This window comes from Adiantum capillus-veneris, chromosome 17 (genome assembly GCF_014529385.1).
Source record: "Adiantum capillus-veneris isolate H3 chromosome 17, ASM1452938v2, whole genome shotgun sequence".
In the NCBI taxonomy this organism is placed as follows: Eukaryota; Viridiplantae; Streptophyta; class Polypodiopsida; order Polypodiales; family Pteridaceae; genus Adiantum; species Adiantum capillus-veneris.
This window is the reverse complement of record NC_140947.1, coordinates 110,583,710-110,604,503: the sequence shown is the minus strand read 5'-3', so window position 1 is coordinate 110,604,503 and position 20,794 is coordinate 110,583,710. Positions and strand designations below refer to the sequence as shown.

At 45.9% G+C, this 20,794-nt stretch overlaps 1 protein-coding gene across 4 annotated transcripts in view; it reads left to right on the top strand.

The window, feature by feature from the left end:
• The first annotated feature begins 4,518 nt into the window (after positions 1–4,518).
• The window catches only part of LOC147437870 (uncharacterized), a 79,402-nt gene continuing 63,126 nt past the window's right edge, over positions 4,519–20,794 (top strand). For 2 of the 4 annotated variants that reach the window (XM_086486021.1, XM_086486023.1), the window contains exon 1: positions 4,760–4,944. The gene's annotated coding sequence lies outside the window, so the exon portion shown is untranslated. Of the gene's footprint in view, positions 4,731–4,759; positions 4,945–20,794 lie in introns of those variants that run through there. The other 2 variants (XM_086486019.1, XM_086486018.1) reach the window with 2 other exon arrangements.

Here is a 20,794-nt window from a genome sequence, read left to right as displayed (position 1 = left end):
AGAGATACTGGCGACAACTGATTGTACTAGCAATACTGTAGCCAAGTTTTTGTATGGAAATATTGTGCAGGTTTGGATCTCCCCTGGAGATCACCAGTGATAGGGGCAGTCACTTTGTTAATGAGATGATTTCAACCTTGCTCACCAACTACAAGATTTTTCATCGTAAATCTTGTGCAGGGTTGACACGTACGGTCACGTACGACGGGTACACGTACGAAGACGTGCGGTACTAATCGAACTAAAAAAAATTAGACGTACGTTGATGTAACGTACGATGCAAAAAAAATTCATACGTCTTACACACTACAAGAGAGACTAAACAAGTTAGAACATGATAGATCATATGAGTCATGACATAGACCTTAGTACTTAGTACTAAGTACTTGCAACTTAAGTCTTACAAGTTAGAACATAAAAGATCTACCCATGGACATTGGAAACGGCAATGTCCGAAAAAAGAAGAATCATGATCTCCTAGTGCTGGCGGCCATAGTAGATCCGCTACCCGAGCCTCGTCGCACATTGGTCATGGTTGTTTGAGCCAATGCAGTCATTGGGCTCTCGGGTCAAATGTAGTTGAAACGATCCCACTCCACAAATCACCGCAAAAAAAAAGAAAAAAAAAAGAAAAGAGAAAAAAAAGTCATATACGAAACGAACGAGTCGTACGGTACGCTACGAAATGTATAAGTCGTTCCGTACGCGGTACGAGGACAACCCTGATCTTGTGCCTATTACCCTAGAGCAAATGGGCAGGCCGAGAGTACCAAGAAGGTTTTGATAGCGCTTCTTCAAAAAGCATGTCATCTCCATCCGGCGTCTTGGGCTCAAGCTATCCACGGCACCCTTTGGGTATACCAAACTTCTTTCAAAGCCACAACCAATCACACCCTATTTCAGTTAGCCTTCGGTTTGGAAGCCATAGCCCTGTTTGAATTCAACTCAGGATCTCCTCGAGTAGGCAGTCTGCGTGCCAATGGGGTTATGGAGTCTGCCTTTGTCTCTCGTCTCTCCCTATTGGAAGAAAGCCGTCGTTTGGCTTCTCAGTCTCTCGAAACACAGCAGCTTCGGTTGGTCCCAGCCTGGGAAGGACCTTTCATAGTACAGGGGATTTTACCACAGGGACAGTACAGTTATTTACTCTGGAAGGTGTTTCTTTGCCGTTGGTAAATGACTTTAGGATCAAATGCTATTATCCTTGCAAGTGGCTAAAAGCAATTCTTTCCTCCCTAGTACTTTAACCTGCATTCAAAGTGTCTTCTCACTCATTCAGCTTGGTTTGGCCCCCCCCTTGTGCTACCTACCAACCTGCCACCTATACACCTCACTTCGATCTTTTGTCTTCATCCCATCCCAGTCTTGCATCACCTTCATCTTTGACCCACTATTAACATATTCTTCCTGCGGATTATGTCTATCTTCCGTCCTGCAAAATCTTCAATTGATTCCCGATCTGTATCTGTATCCTGTTGTTCTTTCTTTGAGCATTCTCCTATCTTGTTTGGTTAATTGAATTCGTATCTTTACTAAGGTCTCAGTCTATCCCATTGGCTACTTCCCTCTTTTTCATGGAACTTTCTAGTGGATCATTTTCATCTTAAACCGCGTTGTCCACTTCCTGTGTTTTTTCAAAAAAATGGCCATGCTCTATTAAACTCTTATCTTCCTTTCCTAATTGTTGTCTTCATGTCACATGTGGAATTCACTTTCTGGTTGTTGGACTTTGGGAGCATAACAGTGTACGTTTACTTTGCCAAGTTTTACACAACCATTTATCTCTCCCTAGCAAGTTCTATCCTCACCACAATTCTGGAATTCACAACTTATATTGGTATTCACAACCCATACTGTATTCTTATACACATCAATAGCGCCTTCGACGTTTAGTTCACCATTAAAGCATGAGTTCAATTCAACATTGAAACCGAGAAACTCTCCATCTGCTTGCTCTACAGAAAAGAAAACCTACCTCTCTAGTACCTAACCTTCAACCTCCTACCTTTCCCCAATCCCTTTCAAACCCCCCTAACCTCCTCTAGTCCCTACCCAATCCCCCTCTCGCCCCTACCCAGTACACTCACCCCCCTACCCAATCTCCCTCGCCCTCTCTACCCACTCTCGCCCCTACCCAGTCCTACTCGCCCCTCTCACCCCTACCCAGTTCACTCGCCCCTCCCTACCCACTATCGCCCCTACCCGATCCCCCTCGCCCCTTTCTACCCTCCCTCACCCCTTCTGCTTTTCCTAGACCCTATTAAATCCCTTTTTTCTCTACCCAACCCCCTCGCCCCATACCTAACTATTCTCGCCCTTATTCCCCTCTCGTCCCTGCTATGTCGCTTGCCTATCGCTTCTTCTCTCGCCCCATCGACCAGTACACCCTCGTAGGAATTTGTCTTCATCCTTCTGGCTCTCGGCTCTGTTGCCCTCTTAGTGACATCGCAGCTGCCATCCCGCACAACATCGTCGAATTTTTCTGTCAAATTCTCACAGTTTCGGTCACTGACATTTGGTATCTGCTACTACTGCAAGTCGACTCCGCCAAGATAACAGGCTATGTATGTATGCTATTGTGGATTGAAACGGTATATGTAAGCTGTTGTGGGATACAAAGAAGTGTTGGGTTGCTGTGGTACTTAGAGTTCTGCAATCACAAAGGGGCTATTGAGGAATATTGCAGGCAGTGGTCGACAGATGCGGTGGGAAGTTTTGTGCAAAAAGCCTACTCGTAGGGAGATACAGAGTAGTTCTGAAGGTGCAGAGCGTGGAGTATCGGCTTGTACTATGTTGATGCATTATAAAGATATATCGAAAGGGGCGCCAAGGTTTGGGGCCAATACTCTCTAGGGTGGAATTCTGCCACTCCTTGTCGTGTCGTCTCTCTCTTTCAGTTTAGTTGTTATTGAAGTGCTAAAGGTCTGTTCAGTCTGTTCTTTTCTATTGGCATGGTGGTGCTCGTCTTGTGACAGTTTGAATCGTTTGTTTACGATTAAATCAAGAAATACTGAAAGGGGTGCGTGTCTTTGGGGCCTACGAAGTGTTAGTCTTCATGTGCGTAGTGACAATCTAGTTGCTGGACGCATTTGTGTTCTCTCTTCTTCTCAATCCTCTATGTGAGATTAACAGGTAATTAAATTTGTACTATTCTCTACTATGTACTGCCAGTTTCATCAATGGTCCTACAATGGCCTGCTTTACTAACCATACGGCAAGTGAAATCTTTCTTAGGTTATACCGCGTGTAAAGGGAGTTCAAAGCAAGAAGCGTAATCTTAGTCCATCTATGACATAGACCATGAGCTTGATCAATGCTTTCAATCATTGAAGCAACTAGTTAAATCTGCAACAATGTTGTAGATAGTGGATCCAAACAAACCTTTTGTGGTGGAAAAGGATGCCAAAGATTATTCCATGGGTGTCGTTCTTTATCAAGACGACCAGTAGCATTTGAAACTCACAAGCTCACAGATACACAATACCGTTACTCCACACATGAGAAGGGATTGTTGGCAGTCAACCAAGCTTTGAAAATTTGGTGTCATTACCTCTATGGTGGCCTCTTTGTGCTATGAACTAACCACCATTCATTGAAATATCTTAATAATCAGCATGACCTTCAAGGTCACAAGGTAAGGTGGGCCGAGCTCATGCAGGAGTTCGACTGAGATACGCTACCATAAGAGAACTACCAATGCGATGGTCAATGCCCTTAGTAGGATTTCGGAGGTGAATGTTCTTTCGTTTATTGAAATCTCAACTGACCATTTTCTCTCAAAGGGCGTTGCCAGAGAGATGCTGACTTTGGTGATGAGTCCAAGAGGGATACAATGCAAAGTGTGTGTGCCAGTTGATGAATGTATCTGCAAGCAAATTTCGTTTGGGCTTCAGGATGCACCAAGAACAGAAAACCTTGGCATGTACTGTACTTGGCCTTGGTAAGCCAATATTTCTATTGGCCACACATGAAAGCCTTCGTTGAGAGGCGGGAATGCTGCAATGTCAACTGAATAAAGCTGAGCTTCAAAAGCGTGATGGGCTCTTACATCCTCTACAAATTCCCTACAAGAAATGGACTAGCATTTCTATGGAATTTGTTGTGGGACTGTCCGGGACCAATTGTGGTCATGCCGTCATTTGGGTCGTCATTGACCGACTCTTGAAGATGGCGCGCTTCATACCTACTCACACAACTGTAAAGAGTTATGACTTAGCTCAACTCGTTTTGAAGAACCTATATAAACTTTGTGAATTGCCGGAGAATTTTTTCAATGACTAGGACCCAAATTTATTGGTAATTTCTTTATTCCTTTTGGCTGAGGAGACATACACATGCGAGGTGTAAGCCCCATTTCAGCGAAGCTTAGCCCCAACACTAAGTCTCATACTTTGGAACATTACTGCCATTATTCTGACAGCTATACATAAGTACTTTGTAATATTAAAAGAGAATAAATTTTATTTACATGGTAGTTAAAGTGAACCTAGAAACTCTTGATTGGACATTGAGACAATGGGTGAAGGCTTACTCTAGTTTTGATGCTGCCTTATCTCTCTTTGCATACTAGGCTCAAGGGGTTTGGATGCAAGTACATATGATGTTATCTGTCTTTAAAATCAATTGCCATGCTTCACTCTTACTTTGAATTCCAGGGAATGAAAAATTTTAGCAAGAATGCGAGGGAACTTGGCATGAGCATACAAAAGATGGATAATGACTATTATCCCGAGGTCAGCTCTCTTTACGATGTTATCTTTTCTAGTGTGTCACTTGTTTATTGAGGGAGTGACTTAAACCCCGTTCTTACCCTGCTTCTCTCTCCCAAGTGCATCCTGGCATCAGACCCTCCATCAATTGTTCATTGTAAATGCTGGCTCAGGATTTAAGCTCCTGTGGAATTCTGTCAAAGGACTTTTAGATCCAAATACAGCCTCAAAGACACATGTACGTTCTCTCCTCATACTTAAATGTACCAATTGCTCTTATGTATGTTGCCATTGTTGAAGTTTTTATTCAAAGGGATTTTCAGAAATAACCTGGGCTGATCATTGGATCCTTCTCATGGTAACGTGTTTTCCAATAGCAGCCATGGCAAGGGAAGCTTAGGAGCAGTTCTTAGGTTGTGATGTTTTTCACACATATCTAGATATGGTACTTATTTATTGACAGGATCGTGCTTTTGAATTGGATAATGCGCTTGATTTTAGAATTTTCACAGATTATGCCATTCTAGAGAAAAAATTAGGCACCAACCTTTTACCTTTTAGTCAATGTTTGCTTATTGTAGTTTTGTTTGTCAACTTGGGCTCCTAAGCTTTACCAGCTTAGGGACCTATTTTACCCAGATGGGTACAAAAATACTAAATAAATATGGACCACCCCTCGAGGATTTTGAAAGTTGGATTCCATACGGCAGACTACATATGACACCGATATATAACAAATAGGAGCACAAAACCATAGAATGCAATGAAATACCATAGAAACTCTAGAATCTAAGTCAATCCAAAACCATGGATTATTGCTACTGGATTTAGCCTGTTCATGCTGATGTATAGATTTGAGCCTAAATCCCCAATTGCCACTGGCTTAGAGAAACTCAAGGAACGCCAAGCTCGTGATTTCTTGTATGACATGCAAGAAATGCTCGAATTGGCTAAAGATAGTATAAGAACGGCTCGTGATCGAGTCACTACTTATGCTAATCAAAAGAGATCTCCAAGGACTCTTGATGTGGGACAATGGGTCTATCTGAAGATACCCAAGGATTCCAAGACTATGCGAACAGGAAAGCATTATAAGCTTTCAACTAGATATTGTGGTCCATTTTTTATCACAAAGAAGATTGGCCAAGTTTCCTACAATTGGCTCTTCCTTCGGATGTTAGTGTACATCCAGTGTTTCATGTCAGCCGCCTTAAAGTAAAACTGGGCGACCCCGACGTTGTTGTGCCTATCGAGGAAAATGTATGGCAAGATATGCAAACAGAGTATATTCCTGAAGAACCAAAGGCAGTCTTAAATCATTGTACCTGTCATTCGCGCCTAAAGGCTTATGACGAATACTTAATTAAATGGAAGGGTCAATCTGAAAGGTTTTCTACTTGGGAACCAATTAGAGCTTTGAAAGCTCAGTATCCCCACTTCATTGATGAGGACATCAATGATTGTTAAGGGGGCGAAGTATGTTATGCCGAGCTCATAGGAGAGGGAATTTAGCCCAGACACCGTCGGGATGGGCGTCCAGTGTCCGGGCGGACGTAGTGTGAACCTGGCCAGTGTGGCCGGCTATTATTATAAAAGGGAGGCCAAGGCCTCATTTGCAGTTATTGACCCCCACTGGCAGAGTGTCAGTGGTTAGCCCGCGAGGCTAGGAGTGTGCGAAGTCACCTTGAGGAGGTGAGGCCGGGTGGTATGGGACACTCGGTCTTACAGGTGCACGCCTATGTCCTCGGACGCTGGCCCCAGCACGGGGGAGCCGCCGGATGGTGGCTATGGTCGGGTGGTTAGTCTGACGCGTGTCTTAGGTGGTCCGTGTAGCCGGGAGATCCACTCTCGTTGTTCGTTTCAAGGGGAATCGGGATCATGCTGAAAAGGAGGCAGATCCGTGATGTCCAAGCCATGGGATGTAAACCACTCTATGACATGTGAGTATCATGTCCTCGTATCCCCCTCCTGATGCAGCTGTATCGATGCCTCAAAAGCTCTACGGGTGAGTCTGTCTGGTGGGAGCTCTTGCATGCATTGGATTAAGCAAACAGTTTGAAAGAGGGCCTCTACTAGCATCGGTGGTGCAACTAGCTCTGTTCTGATGATGCCATGTGGTACTGAGGGTTTGCTGTGGAGCAAACGAGAGATCATGATGATTTGTGGGCGCTCTACCTGTGTCTATAGAGATGCTGATAGCCCTGGTGCCCATACTGCAGCGGCATACATCATGGCAGGTGTGACTAGAGTGTCAAAAAGCCACCCCTTGGTGCGGGGCTCTTGGAAGTGGGCATGATGGCACCTGCGCTCTAGGGTGGCCAGCGCTACATATCCTTGTGTAAGCCGGTCTCGGCCTGCATGGAATATGAAAAATCTTCCATTGGTGAAAGTCGCCCCTAGATATACATATGAATCAGCCACCTCGACCTACCCGCCTGCTACTGTGAGTATTGCTCTGCTCCGAACTGTCCTGGAGGTGTGGAAGATCATGACCTTGGTCTTTTCAAGGTTCACTGTGAGCCCTCGATGCGTGCAGAAATCATCCAAGGCTTGTAGGTGGCTTTGTAGTCCCTCCTGTGTCTTAGAGACCAGAATGATATCATCATCATAGAGCATGATATGGATTGGTATACCTACCAAGTCTGATCACGCTCCGCCTGCTCGTAGAATGTAATCTAATATCTCGTCGATGTATTGACCGAATAGAGTCGGGGGGAAAGGGGGCATCCTTGCTTCACACCAATGGTGCTAGAAACGGGATCCGATAATCCACCTGGGCATCCCACTCTACCCATGACCTGTGCAAACAAAGAATGAATGGCCCATATCATCTTAGATGGTATCTATATCTCCTGAAGGTGCTGAAAGAGTCTCTCTCTAGGGATAGTGTCAAAGGCCTTGCGGAAATCCACAAAGCAGTAGCAGAGTCTCCTCTTTCGTGCTTTTGCTCCGTCAATCAGGAAGCGAAGCACGAAGATGTGGTCGATAGTTGAGAAAGTGCGTTGAAAGCCTGCCTTTCCTAGTGCGCGTATCTCTAATGCCTCTGCATATGTACTAAGCTCTGCCTCAAGAACTGCACATACAATTTGGCCAATGTGTGACCAATCATGATAGTCCTGTCATTCCCTGGATCCAGGGTGTCGCCAGATTTGTGGATAGGCACAATGTGTGCATAGTCCACTCCTCTGGTAGTCCCTCAACCAAAGCGCGGTTGAAGAGACGTGCTATCAAGGGGGAGAGAGTGTCTATTGCATATATCAGGTGCTCACTCTGTACTCCAGCGTGATCTGCTGAGCGGCCATGCTGTAGGCGTGGGATGGCCCTCTTCACCATACTAGATGTGAAGAAAGTTGAGGTGGTAGGTCGAGGATCAGATGGCTTTAGGATTAGTGGCGGCCCAGGTATCTATGGTATAAGCGCTTGGCATAGTCATGCCAGATCTGGGGGTCCTCCAGGGTGGTGGTGGGGCGTGGCTCTCTCAGAATCCTCCATGCTGTGGTGCAGTCTGTACTCATGAGAAGGTGGTATAGCTCAAGCTCGTGTGCCTCCTCGAAGGCCCGCCATTTACGGCGTGTGATGGCCTTTATCTATTGCCTGACCTCACTCTCGGTGACCTCCTCCAAGGCTCGTTGAGCCCATAGCTGTGTGTATAGATCTCTGCACTCCCCGTCGTACCATCGGTTCCGGGGCATCGTACCAAAGGGTGGGGGGTCAACCACTACGGGTAGTGTGTGGAAAGCAACTGAGGGCTGAAGTGTGTAAAACTCCCTAGAGCTGTCTAGTGAGTGTAGAGAGTGGTGTGTCTGGGTCGTGAGTGTAGATCCCCTCGTATACATGTGATGAGTAAACTCTAGCTAGCTCATGTGTGAAGTGTATAGTGGTGTGTGGTGCGGATGTAGGTGGTGTGTGCGAGATGGGTAAGCCAGTGAAAGAGAGGGCGAGATATGCGTGGTTAGCCCCAATAGGTAATGGTGGGATGGTGGTGGGCTGCCTCTCTGAAGCGGATGATGTAATCCATTGTACTACCTCCGTTGGCTACTGATGGCAGTATACAAGTGAGGCCGCCGGATGATGGCCATTGTGGCTATGATCTTATGCGAAGTAGGTGTCTCCCATATGGTGTGGGTGTGGTGGTATCTTTGGAGATCCTCTCTGCCCCTGTATCCTCCATGGTAGAGAGTAGCTCTGGGTCGTCAAAGTCGTACGTATCACACTCTCTACTTTGTGTCCTGGCGTTGAAATCCCCCGTGAGGAAGACTTCATCCAGTCTAGAGTACTCCATGATCTCCTCCCTGAGACATATGGTGAGTGTGTATCATCCTCCTCCTATCCTCCGTGTGTATGAACCTCCTCTCCGTGCAAACCTAGAGTCGCTGGGTGCAAAGTAGCAAATGGTAATGTAGAGAATGTGCTCCTCGGATATCTCAATCCATACCCACATGTAGCATGCCTCTGGATCACGGGCTACCACATCTGTATCCTGCTATGGAGTGATCGGCGATACAAGACTGCAACTCCACCTTCTCTAGAGGTGTTGTGTCGTGTGCACTTCCTGTGTGTAGACTTCCATTGATATTCTTGTACTCGAGGGAGGCCTCTCTCGGGACTCTCAATTGTCTCGGAGTAGAATGAGGTCTCAGTCTGCATCACCTCCTCTAGTCTCCCTGGGTGTGTCCTGGAGGACTCAAGGGCCATTTTGGCATATCTGTCTCTGGCAGTATCCCATAAGCTGTGCATAAAGGAGACTAATCTGGTAAGTGCCTCTATCTCCATGGGGGGGTTGCTAACTCCGCTCTAATGATCTCGTGTGGCACGGAGGCCTTCGCTCTAATCAGCCGAGACATCATAGATACCAAGGGCCTCTCCATACTTCTCCACTCATCTTGACCCACAAAGGATCCCCAAACCTGAACTCCATAGAGCATAGCTGAAGCTGCCAAGGTATCAAAGAGCTAGAGCTTTGTTCAAGGTTCCTGGAACGGAACCTACGAACACATCCTCTCCAATCCTCCCAAGGCCGCATACGCTCTGGTCAGTCTAGTCTCTGCTGCTCTCTTCAAAGAAAACTTTGGCCCAGTGAAGACTACCCCAAGATAAGTGTATGCATCTGTGTACTCCACAGTCTCTTGACCATAAGTGAATGTAGGTGCTGATCTCCTGATCCACTACAATGTGGTGTTAAACAACATAACCTTGGTTTTACCAAGGTTTACGGACAATCCACTTCCTCCACAAGCTATGTAATGCATCCAAATGTCACTGCATACCCTCCGGTGAGTCAAAGATCAACACAATATCATCAGCATGTAACAACAATGGAATCCATGTCCTTGCCAGTTGGGCAACTCTGTCACCCTCTCTGTCAATGCAACTAGAAACCTCATCTATATACATACCCAATAGAGCAGGAGACAATGAACATGCTTGTTTCATTCCAATAGTGGAGTGAACTAAATCAGATGTCCCTGCCGGAGTGCTTACATGTCCCACCACTAATCTGTATAGAGCCACGATCCCCCAAATCAACTCAATAGGCACTCTCATCTCCTGTAGTCTGCGCATCAATCTGGCTTTGGGCACTATGTCAAATGCTGTGCGGAAATCCACAAAGCTACAAAATTCGTCTCCCATGTGCGCTACCCTCTTCAATGATGGCTCTGACTGTCAGAATATGGTCAAGAGTGGAGAAGCCTCTCCTAAAACCGGCCTATCCCGTTGCACGTACACCCTCACTATCTGCTCATCTGCACAAGTGTAGCTCAAGGATGGATGCATACAACCCAATGTGTGTCCAATCATAATAGTACGGTAGTTTCCACGCTCCTAGGATCACCTGCCTTGAAGATAGGCACAATAGTAGAGAGTCTCCAAGTCTCAGGTAGACCCTCACACATGACACGATTGAATAGAACTGCAAGAACCTGTGCTAGCATATCTCTAGCATGTATAAAGTGCTCTGCTACTAGACCATCATGATCATATGCCTTCCTGGTCCTCATCTTGTTAATGGCCGTCTTTACCATCTCAGTGGTAAAGAAGGTACTCGAGATGGGCATGGTTCAAGAGGATCTTGAAGGGGTGTCTGTCTAAGGACCGTATATAAGGATGTTGCATACTGAACCCACCCATCAGGAGAAGTAATAATTGGGGGAGGGGAGTGCTCATGAAAGAAACGCCATGGATCTCTTGAGTCTCTACTCAAGTATCAGTCTCGCTCTATCGAAGCTAGGAATGCTCGCTTCTTCCGTCGCACAAGGCGCATGAAGACTATCCGAGATTGTCTGTGATTGATGACCCCTACGAGAAGGTCCCTCTGAAGCTGTGCTCTGGTACACTCCTCGTCATACCAATTGTTCTAAGGCATTGTCCCAGAACGGCGTCTCTGATCAGGCTGAGTGTGCGGGTATGCCTCTGTTACTGCATCATGCAATCTCTCAATTAGTAAAGTGGTGATCTCCTCCAGTGAGAGTCATGGCATGGATGTTGTACATAGACGACCATAGATCTCCTCTGTATAAACAGAGTCGGTCTCTAGTGTAAATGTATAGCGGGTATGTGTCACCAGCGTGTGACTACTATCTATCCTTTTTGTTGATTTCTTTCTTATTATCTATTTACTTTCACTTTTTGGAAACACCCCTCGGGAAATCTAACTGCCCTGCATTGCATAGCTAGTGTGGAACTGTCCAGAGGGAGTCCAGGCCTGAGGGCAAGAGAGCACTAAGGTTGGACAAGGACTATGGTTAGCCAAGTGGGGTCATTGACTAGCCAAAGTGGAATCCTTTGCTACAGAGGCTACATTTCAGTTCTGGATGTGGCCGCAGTGTACAAAGAGGGTCGGATGACCTAGAAAGATATAATGGCAGCATCTCCTAAAATTTAGGGAACTGCTATTTTGGGACCTGAAAATGTCTTCGCGTCATTACGTGCAGTTTGACATGGGGATCATTTTGTTACTCTGTGGCCAAGTCAACAGAGGCTGCAGGTGAGATATTTTTAGACCCGAGGGTCTAAAGCGGGAAAATGCACAAATGAGTGACACTTGGCACTCTGAGGCCAGTTTACTACTTATAGAGAAGGCAAAAACGTGATTTATAGCTGGGAGGCTCATTTGGCAAGTCTCTGTCACAGGTTAAGAGCTATGGAGTGCTTGCTTTCCCTCTTATGCACAGTGCGGTGCCAGGAGTGATGCCCTGCACGCTACGCACTGCCCTCTCTCTCCCCTTTGGCAGTATGTTATGCCCCTCTAGTGGGCTCTTCATTTGACCAATGTACAGTTGTGTGGGTTCATGCGCGATTGCCGAGGCAAGAGCCTCTTGCACAGGTACTGGATTAGCTAGCGGCTAATCCCCCCGCAGGTACAGGTGAATTTGGAGAGGTTTCACGCCAGAAATCTCGTCCAATTCAAAGGGCAAGTAGCCCTACAGGTGCGGGAGCTCGAGGACTTGCTAGGGATGCGACCGGCACGCGAAACGGAGCCCGAAACAGTGAATTACAGCCTGCTGTGTATTTTTGCAGGTTTAGGGTTTTGGCCCTAAACGGACCCTAATACCCCCAGGAGGTTCGGGGACGCAAGGGGACCGCTGTACAGGCAATCTGGCGCATTTTCAGGGCTGAAAACAGAGAATTCAGCGTGCTGCAGATTCTCGCCAGGTTTTGCAAAGTGCCCGTATGCGTCGGGAAAGTTAGTCAATGCGTGGGAATACTGACCGTGAAGGGTTCTAGTACAGTTATGCTGCCGAAATCGGGCTGGAACAGTGGAAATTCAGCCGAGTTTGTGCGGGGCAGCTTGTAGGAACCACAGCGTTTATTCCCTCTTTTGAACAATAAAGAAATACCGAAAGGGGCGCCTAAGTTAGGGGCCAATCTGGTGTCTGTCTACTCATACAGGTGCAATCTAGCAGCCTGTATCCCTCTCCCCTTTGTTGTGTCTTGAAAGTACAGGTAAAATAGACGACTAATAATGGGTGAAAGCTAAATCAAGGTTTAAAGTAAAGTCTACCGCGCTTTTTGGATTGAACAGGCCGGTTTCATGGTTCCATCGACGGGATTAAATCACTTTTTTCCATAGAAGTGAGCCTTGGTCAGTTTTGGGCTTGAAGACACAGGGGATCATAGACCAGACACAGGGAATTGCAATTATGGCTGACAGACCAGATGATGTGACTGAAGAGGTTTCCTCTTCACAGGGTCAACAGACACATGAAGTGGGTGAGTCCTCAAGACCACCACAGACTGATGATGATATATTCAGGACCCAGTTGGTTACTGCTGTGGCTATGTTCACACAAGTAATGCAGAACCCAAGGTTTTTAGCCTTTCTGCAACCTCCTGTTCCGTCTCAGCAAGTTGGGTCACTGGATCATATTCAAAAGCCTGTTAAGGCTCGAACACAGGTGATTCATACCGCACAGTCAATGGAAACACCTGTACACTTGACGGAGAACATGCAGTCTCCACAACGTATGCCTAAGGTGCAAGAACAGGTGGCTGAGATGCCAGTTTTTCAAGCTGTACCAATTCAGCCCGCCACCTTTCAGCAGCCTATAGCTGGTTCTAATGGGCAGGGAAGCAACTTACAGGCTATGCAACAGGTCTTCCCACCACCTTCAGTACACCCTGGCTATTTTGGAGGTGGATCGGTATTCCAGAGCATGGCTGGTCATGCACCTGGAAATCAGTTTTATACGCCAGGAACAGTGTTTGCGGGTGCTCAAACGATGATGCCTAACCCCATGTACAGTGTCATGGGTATGCAACCAGGGTTTCAAAGCACTCAGGGACAATTTGGGATGCCACAAGCAAATTTTGGTATGGCTGGAATTACAAATCAGCAGCCAAATATGGCATTTCGAGGTCAAGTTAATAGCGGCCAAGGAACACAGATGAACCCTATTAGTGTTCCCATGTTTCAGTCACTTCCATATGACAATTTAACGCCGCTGGAGAGGCCAACTCCATACAAAGAAGGTGGCAAAGGTGTGTCATTCACGACCTTTACAGGGTTTGATGACAGGAAGAAGGCTCTTTCATTCCTCCAGCAGTTTGATAAGGCCTATGCAGGGGGAAACTTTACAGAGGCTTCAAAGGTCCGCAAGGCAGCCACTTTCTTGACAGGGAATGCGGGACAATGGTGGACAACTTTATTGCTTCAAGGGCAAGCTCCGTCCACATGGATTTACTTCAAGCAGATTTTTGCAGCAGCTTGGTTATCTGATGATTTCGAAGCAGATGTCATGACAGAATGGCACCAGCTTAATGCTGCCACTTGCAGAAATCTGGATGATTACAATCGGAAGTTTTGGAAAGCTCTACTTCCAGTAACTTCCTATAGGTTTGTGCCATTGACAGAACAGATTGAAAAATACTGTTGTGGCCTACCCAAAGGATTGAGAAAATACTGCACGAAGACAAAAGTCACTACTTTGACGCAGCTCATCGAGGTAGCAAACACTGGCAATGGTTTGCTCAAGGGAGAAGATTGTGAATTTAACACTGGCGTCAAGGCAGGATCAGGCAAGAAAAATTCAGCCAAGAAGCACGTTCCCAATGAGGCTCCTAAAGGGACTCAGGAGTCAGCCAACGCAGGGAAAGACAAAGCTACGGCTGAATCAGAAAAAGGACCAGCAAAGAAATGGAAAAGACGTTTTCCTCGCAAGTCAGAAGAGCAAAAGAAGGTCCTGAGGACAGAGAACAAATGCTTTATATGTGAGCAGCCTGGCCACATTGCTTACAACTGTCCTACAAAGAAAAGGCCAGCTGATTCTGAAGACAAGGAAGACAAGAAAGGAAAGAAGCCCATGGCTGGTCTAGTGCCAGATATGGTGGGCGATAAGCCAAATTCGGATGCAAGTGAGCTTTGCAGAGCATGGGGAAAGGTTAGGAATCAAACAGTGCTTATCTTCTTTGATCCAGGTGCCAAAGCCAACTTTATTTCCCCAGAATTGGCTTCAAAGTTGGGAATCAGACCTGAAGAGATGGGGTATACAGCAGAGGCAGGTTTGGCATGTCCTGGCCATACAGAGGCTGTGACACCCATCATTGGAAAGTTGCGTCTACATATCCAGTCCTATGTAGATGCTGAAGAATTTTACATCATGCCACTGGACGGATGTGATGTGTTGTTAGGTATTCCTTGGTTATTTCGTGTACAGGGAATCATGGATGCCTACAACAAAAAGATCACTGTACAGAGCAGGGGAAAGACTCATATTCTGGATGTAAAGCTTAAAGGAGAGTCTATTCCTACTGTATCAGCTTCTGCTATTACTTCTGTAATGAAAAAGCATCTTTCTGCGTACTTGGTTTTTGCACGTGAAGTGTCAGATTGTGATGAATCAAATTTATCTGTGCTAGATAAAGAAAGGTCAATGTTTTTACAACAGTATAGTGACTGTTTTTCCGATTCATTACCGTCTCAATTACCGCCAGAGAGACCCGAGGACCATGCGATAGATTTGGTGCCAGGCTGTAGCCCACCAAATAAGCCTCCGTACAGGGTTAGTGCGGCTCAGCAGAAAGAGATAATGGGCCAAGTACAGGAGCTGTTAGAAAAAGGGCTGATTCAGCCCAGTTCATCTCCATTCTGTTCTCCAGTATTGTTGGTGCAGAAAAAAGATGGCTCATGGCGTATGTGCATCGACTACCGTGCACTGAACAAGAATACCATCAAGAATAGGTTCCCTATACCTAGAATTGATGATATTATGGACAAATTAGAAGGAGCAGCTATGTTTAGCAGGATAGATCTAAAGAGTGGGTATCATCAGATCCGCATTAGATCAGAGGATGTGCACAAGACTGCTTTTAGAACGACGTTTGGCCTTTACGAATTTTTAGTGATGCCCTTTGGTCTCACAAATGCTCCTGCTACGTTCAATAGGATGATGGACAGAATTTTCCGTCCACACCAGCAGTTTGTTGGTACATTCTTTGATGACATGATAGTCTACTCAAAGAATGAAGAGGAGCATAGGCATCACTTGGCCATTGTGTTCAAAGAGCTACGCAGTCATAGGTTGCTCATCAATGCAAAGAAAAGTGAGTTTTTTCTGGAAGAGATTCACTTTCTGGGACACATTGTCTCAAAGGATGGTGTCAGAATGGATCCTGCAAAAGTCGAAGCGATCAAGTCATGGCCAAATTTGAAGACGGTGCATGATGTCCGAAGCTTCTTGGGACTATGCTCCTATTACAGAAGGTTTATCCGAAATTTCGCTGAGATTGCTTCACCTTTACATGCTCTTCAAAAGAAGGCAGTCACCTTTAGATGGACACAAAAAGAGATTTCAGCTTTTAATCTCTTAAAGGAAAAGATGACTTCGGATCCAGTCATTGTGTTGCCAGATCTTAGGAAGTCATTTGTGGTCCAGTGTGATGCCTGCGGTAGTAGCATTGGTGCTGTGCTAATGCAAGATGGCAGGGTAGTAGCCTATGAGAGCAGAATTTTGCAAGGGCCAGAGATGACCATGCAGGTCTATGAGAAAGAATTACTGGCTGTGATTCATGCGCTCTTAAGTTGGAAACACTACCTGCTAGGTGCAGATTTCGTTGTCCAAACGGACCATCAGACCTTGCGATACTTCTTGACACAGACAAAGTTATCTGAAAAGCATATGCGATGGGCAAATATCTTGTCCATGTTCCATTTTCAGATTGTGCATGTGGAAGGCAAGAAGAACGTTGTGGCCGATGCCTTGTCAAGGAAGCCACAAATTTCAGCTGTGTCGATTCCTTATCATCATGAACTTGATGATATGAGAGAACAGTATGCAAATGATGAAGATTTTGCAAGGGTCTTCGAGCAACTAATGGATGGACAACGTCATGAACACTATCTTCTTAAAGACGGGTTCATGATGATGCATGGCAGATTGTGTGTCACAAAGCCATTGCGACGCAAAGTTATGGAAGAGAGTCATGTCCCACCGTATGCAGGGCATCGTGGTATCGATGCTACAGTTAAAGCGGTAGAGACATTCTTCTATTGGCCTACATTGAGAAGGGATGTGGATGCCTTTGTGCGAGAATGCCTAATATGCCAAAAGGTCAAGTTTGACAGGCAAAAGGCACCAGGGTTATTGCAACCACTACCTATTCCAGATAAACCATGGGAAAGTATTGCTATGGATTTTATCTTTGATCTTCCAAGAACGCAGACAGGAAATGATGGTATTTGGACCATTATTTGCAGATTCAGCAAACAGGCTCATTTTATTCCTGTCAGGAAGAAGATAAAGCCAGATCAGATGGCACGCTTGTTTATGAGCAATATTTTCAAGTATCATGGCATGCCACAGTCGATTATTAGCGACCGTGATCCACGCATGACTAGTTTGTTCTGGAAAGGCTTGTTTGAGAATATGGGTACCACGCTCAAATTCTCTTCGTCATTTCATCCTCAAACAGATGGACAGTCAGAAGAGGCAAATTCTACTGTCCTAGATCTGCTGAAGTGCTATGTGTCAGAGCATAAAGGAAAGTGGGAGCAGTATTTGCCATTGGTGGAGTATGCATACAATAATACAGTGCATTCATCAACTGGCAAGGCACCTTTTGAGATAGTTGAAGGTGGCAAGAAAGTTCCTCCCATACTGCATACAAAGGACAAGATATTTGAAGCAGATAAGTATGTTCAAGACATGGATGAAATGTACAAGAAGGTCAAAGTGGCCTTAGAAAGGACTCAGGCAAAGCAAAAGAAAGCAGCTGATCGTCACCGTCGTGAAGTGGTATATTCACTTGGTGATTGGGTGCTTTTACGCTTTGAAAAGGCAAGGTTAAAGAAGATGAAGGGCAAGGAAAGAGTGTTTCCAAAGCTCAGCATGCGTTACTATGGGCCTTTTCAAGTATGCGACATAATCAGTGATGTTGCATATAGGCTGAAATTGCCTGACAGTTGGAAGATTCACAATGCGTTTCATGTGAGTCTTCTCAGACCCTATGTGGGTGATGTGCCAGAAGATATGCCAGCTGAAGATCAGCCGGAAGTCGAGGAACTTGACGAGATCTTGGTCCCTGAACAGATTTTGGCACACAAAGAAAGGAAAGTGAAAGGCAAGGTTGCTAGGCGTTACTTGGTAAAGTTTAAAAACTATCCACCAATGGATGCTAAGTGGATGGAAGAAGGTGAACTTGCAGAGTCACCAACTGTGTTATCACTTTACCTGGAAGCCTTCGCTTTGCAACCTACCTTGACCCCTTGAGTTTCAAAGCTAAATGGATTGTCAGTGTGACAATGGCTTTTGAAACAAATGATGTACATGGTATTTAAAGTGAGCTCAAATCAAATACCTGTTACATGAATGTTAGAGCTGTACAGATTGTCAGTTTGGCAATTGCTCTTATGGAATGTCCAAAAGTTTGGTTAGTGCTATAGAAGTGAGTATTTCTTGTCAGTCTGTCAAGGATACAGTGATTGCTTCTATTAAAGAGTACATGTGTAACTGCATTCTTAAACTGTCGGTTTGGGTATGCTCGAAAGTGTTACGGGATCCAACGTGTACTATAAGACAGTGGCAAAATGTGCAGCTACCATTTTGTCATTGGAAAGTTAGTGACTCAAAGCAATGGCAGAGTGCGAAGCTACCACTATGTCATTGGGACAGGGTTCACACGCAGGCAATACATGAGTCGACGAGGTGTTGAATACACCAGGGTTGACAATGAGCATGTATGTGTCGTATATGTGTCGACGGGTGTTGAATACATTAGTGTTGACAGTAAGCATATACGACATAGATGCAAACGAGGACGTTTGAGATTTCAAGAGGGGGGTATGTCACCAGCGTGTGACTACTATCTATCCTTTTTGTTGATTTCTTTCTTATTATCTATTTACTTTCACTTTTTGGAAACACCCCTCGGGAAATCTAACTGCCCTGCATTGCATAGCTAGTGTGGAACTGTCCAGAGGGAGTCCAGGCCTGAGGGCAAGAGAGCACTAAGGTTGGACAAGGACTATGGTTAGCCAAGTGGGGTCATTGACTAGCCAAAGTGGAATCCTTTGCTACAGAGGCTACATTTCAGTTCTGGATGTGGCCGCAGTGTACAAAGAGGGTCGGATGACCTAGAAAGATATAATGGCAGCATCTCCTAAAATTTAGGGAACTGCTATTTTGGGACCTGAAAATGTCTTCGCGTCATTACGTGCAGTTTGACATGGGGATCATTTTGTTACTCTGTGGCCAAGTCAACAGAGGCTGCAGGTGAGATATTTTTAGACCCGAGGGTCTAAAGCGGGAAAATGCACAAATGAGTGACACTTGGCACTCTGAGGCCAGTTTACTACTTATAGAGAAGGCAAAAACGTGATTTATAGCTGGGAGGCTCATTTGGCAAGTCTCTGTCACAGGTTAAGAGCTATGGAGTGCTTGCTTTCCCTCTTATGCACAGTGCGGTGCCAGGAGTGATGCCCTGCACGCTACGCACTGCCCTCTCTCTCCCCTTTGGCAGTATGTTATGCCCCTCTAGTGGGCTCTTCATTTGACCAATGTACAGTTGTGTGGGTTCATGCGCGATTGCCGAGGCAAGAGCCTCTTGCACAGGTACTGGATTAGCTAGCGGCTAATCCCCCCGCAGGTACAGGTGAATTTGGAGAGGTTTCACGCCAGAAATCTCGTCCAATTCAAAGGGCAAGTAGCCCTACAGGTGCGGGAGCTCGAGGACTTGCTAGGGATGCGACCGGCACGCGAAACGGAGCCCGAAACAGTGAATTACAGCCTGCTGTGTATTTTTGCAGGTTTAGGGTTTTGGCCCTAAACGGACCCTAATACCCCCAGGAGGTTCGGGGACGCAAGGGGACCGCTGTACAGGCAATCTGGCGCATTTTCAGGGCTGAAAACAGAGAATTCAGCGTGCTGCAGATTCTCGCCAGGTTTTGCAAAGTGCCCGTATGCGTCGGGAAAGTTAGTCAATGCGTGGGAATACTGACCGTGAAGGGTTCTAGTACAGTTATGCTGCCGAAATCGGGCTGGAACAGTGGAAATTCAGCCGAGTTTGTGCGGGGCAGCTTGTAGGAACCACAGCGTTTATTCCCTCTTTTGAACAATAAAGAAATACCGAAAGGGGCGCCTAAGTTAGGGGCCAATCTGGTGTCTGTCTACTCATACAGGTGCAATCTAGCAGCCTGTATCCCTCTCCCCTTTGTTGTGTCTTGAAAGTACAGGTAAAATAGACGACTAATAATGGGTGAAAGCTAAATCAAGGTTTAAAGTAAAGTCTACCGCCCTTTTTGGATTGAACAGGCCGGTTTCAGTATGTGTCCTCCCTCCCGACACCTCGGCTGTATTGTACAGAAAGGAGATGGAAAGTGTCAAGAGAGCATGATCCACTGCTACACCCACTGGTCTAGGTCCTACTATCAAATCTTGAATGTAGGGGATGAAGTTCGGTTGTGCATGACATAGTCCACTGTGTTGGCCCATGCCTATGTGGAAAGCATGTGAAACCGACCGCTCTAGGAAAATGCTGTAGGCCGTTAAGTATCTCTAGACCATGTGTAGTCGCCATCTCTGTGAGATGTCTCCCATAGTTTGTCTGCTCTTTGTCCTGTAAATGTCTATTAAGCCCCAAATCTCCTACATCCAACTCTCTTAAGCATCTCCTTTGAAGTGTCATAGAAGACTGCTTGAGCATTGCTCGTCCCGGCATTGAAGTCCCTTAGGAGAATGATGTCACCATCCACGGAAAACTGCCATATGGAATTATCTAGGATAGAGATACGTGACTCGCCTCTAGGCCCGGCATAGATTGATGTACTGGGGGGAAAGTAGCATATGGCAATGTATGAAAATTGGCCTGTGTCGGCCTCAGCCTCACCCACATGTATCTAGCATGATCATCTCTTCGTACAATGTGTAGAAGTGACTGTAACTCCTCTCTAAATAATACTGCTACTGTAACCGACTTGGACGCTCCAAGTCAAGAATCAACCGCGACAGCACCAAATAACCACTTCAAAACAATTCACAGATCACAATAGATTTGCACTGGCCCGATGGAGTTCCGTGCCTAGAGATATTGGCCCCAAAGACTGGCGCCCCTTTCGATATTTCTTTTTATATTAATCAGATCAAAGTGGCTAGGGT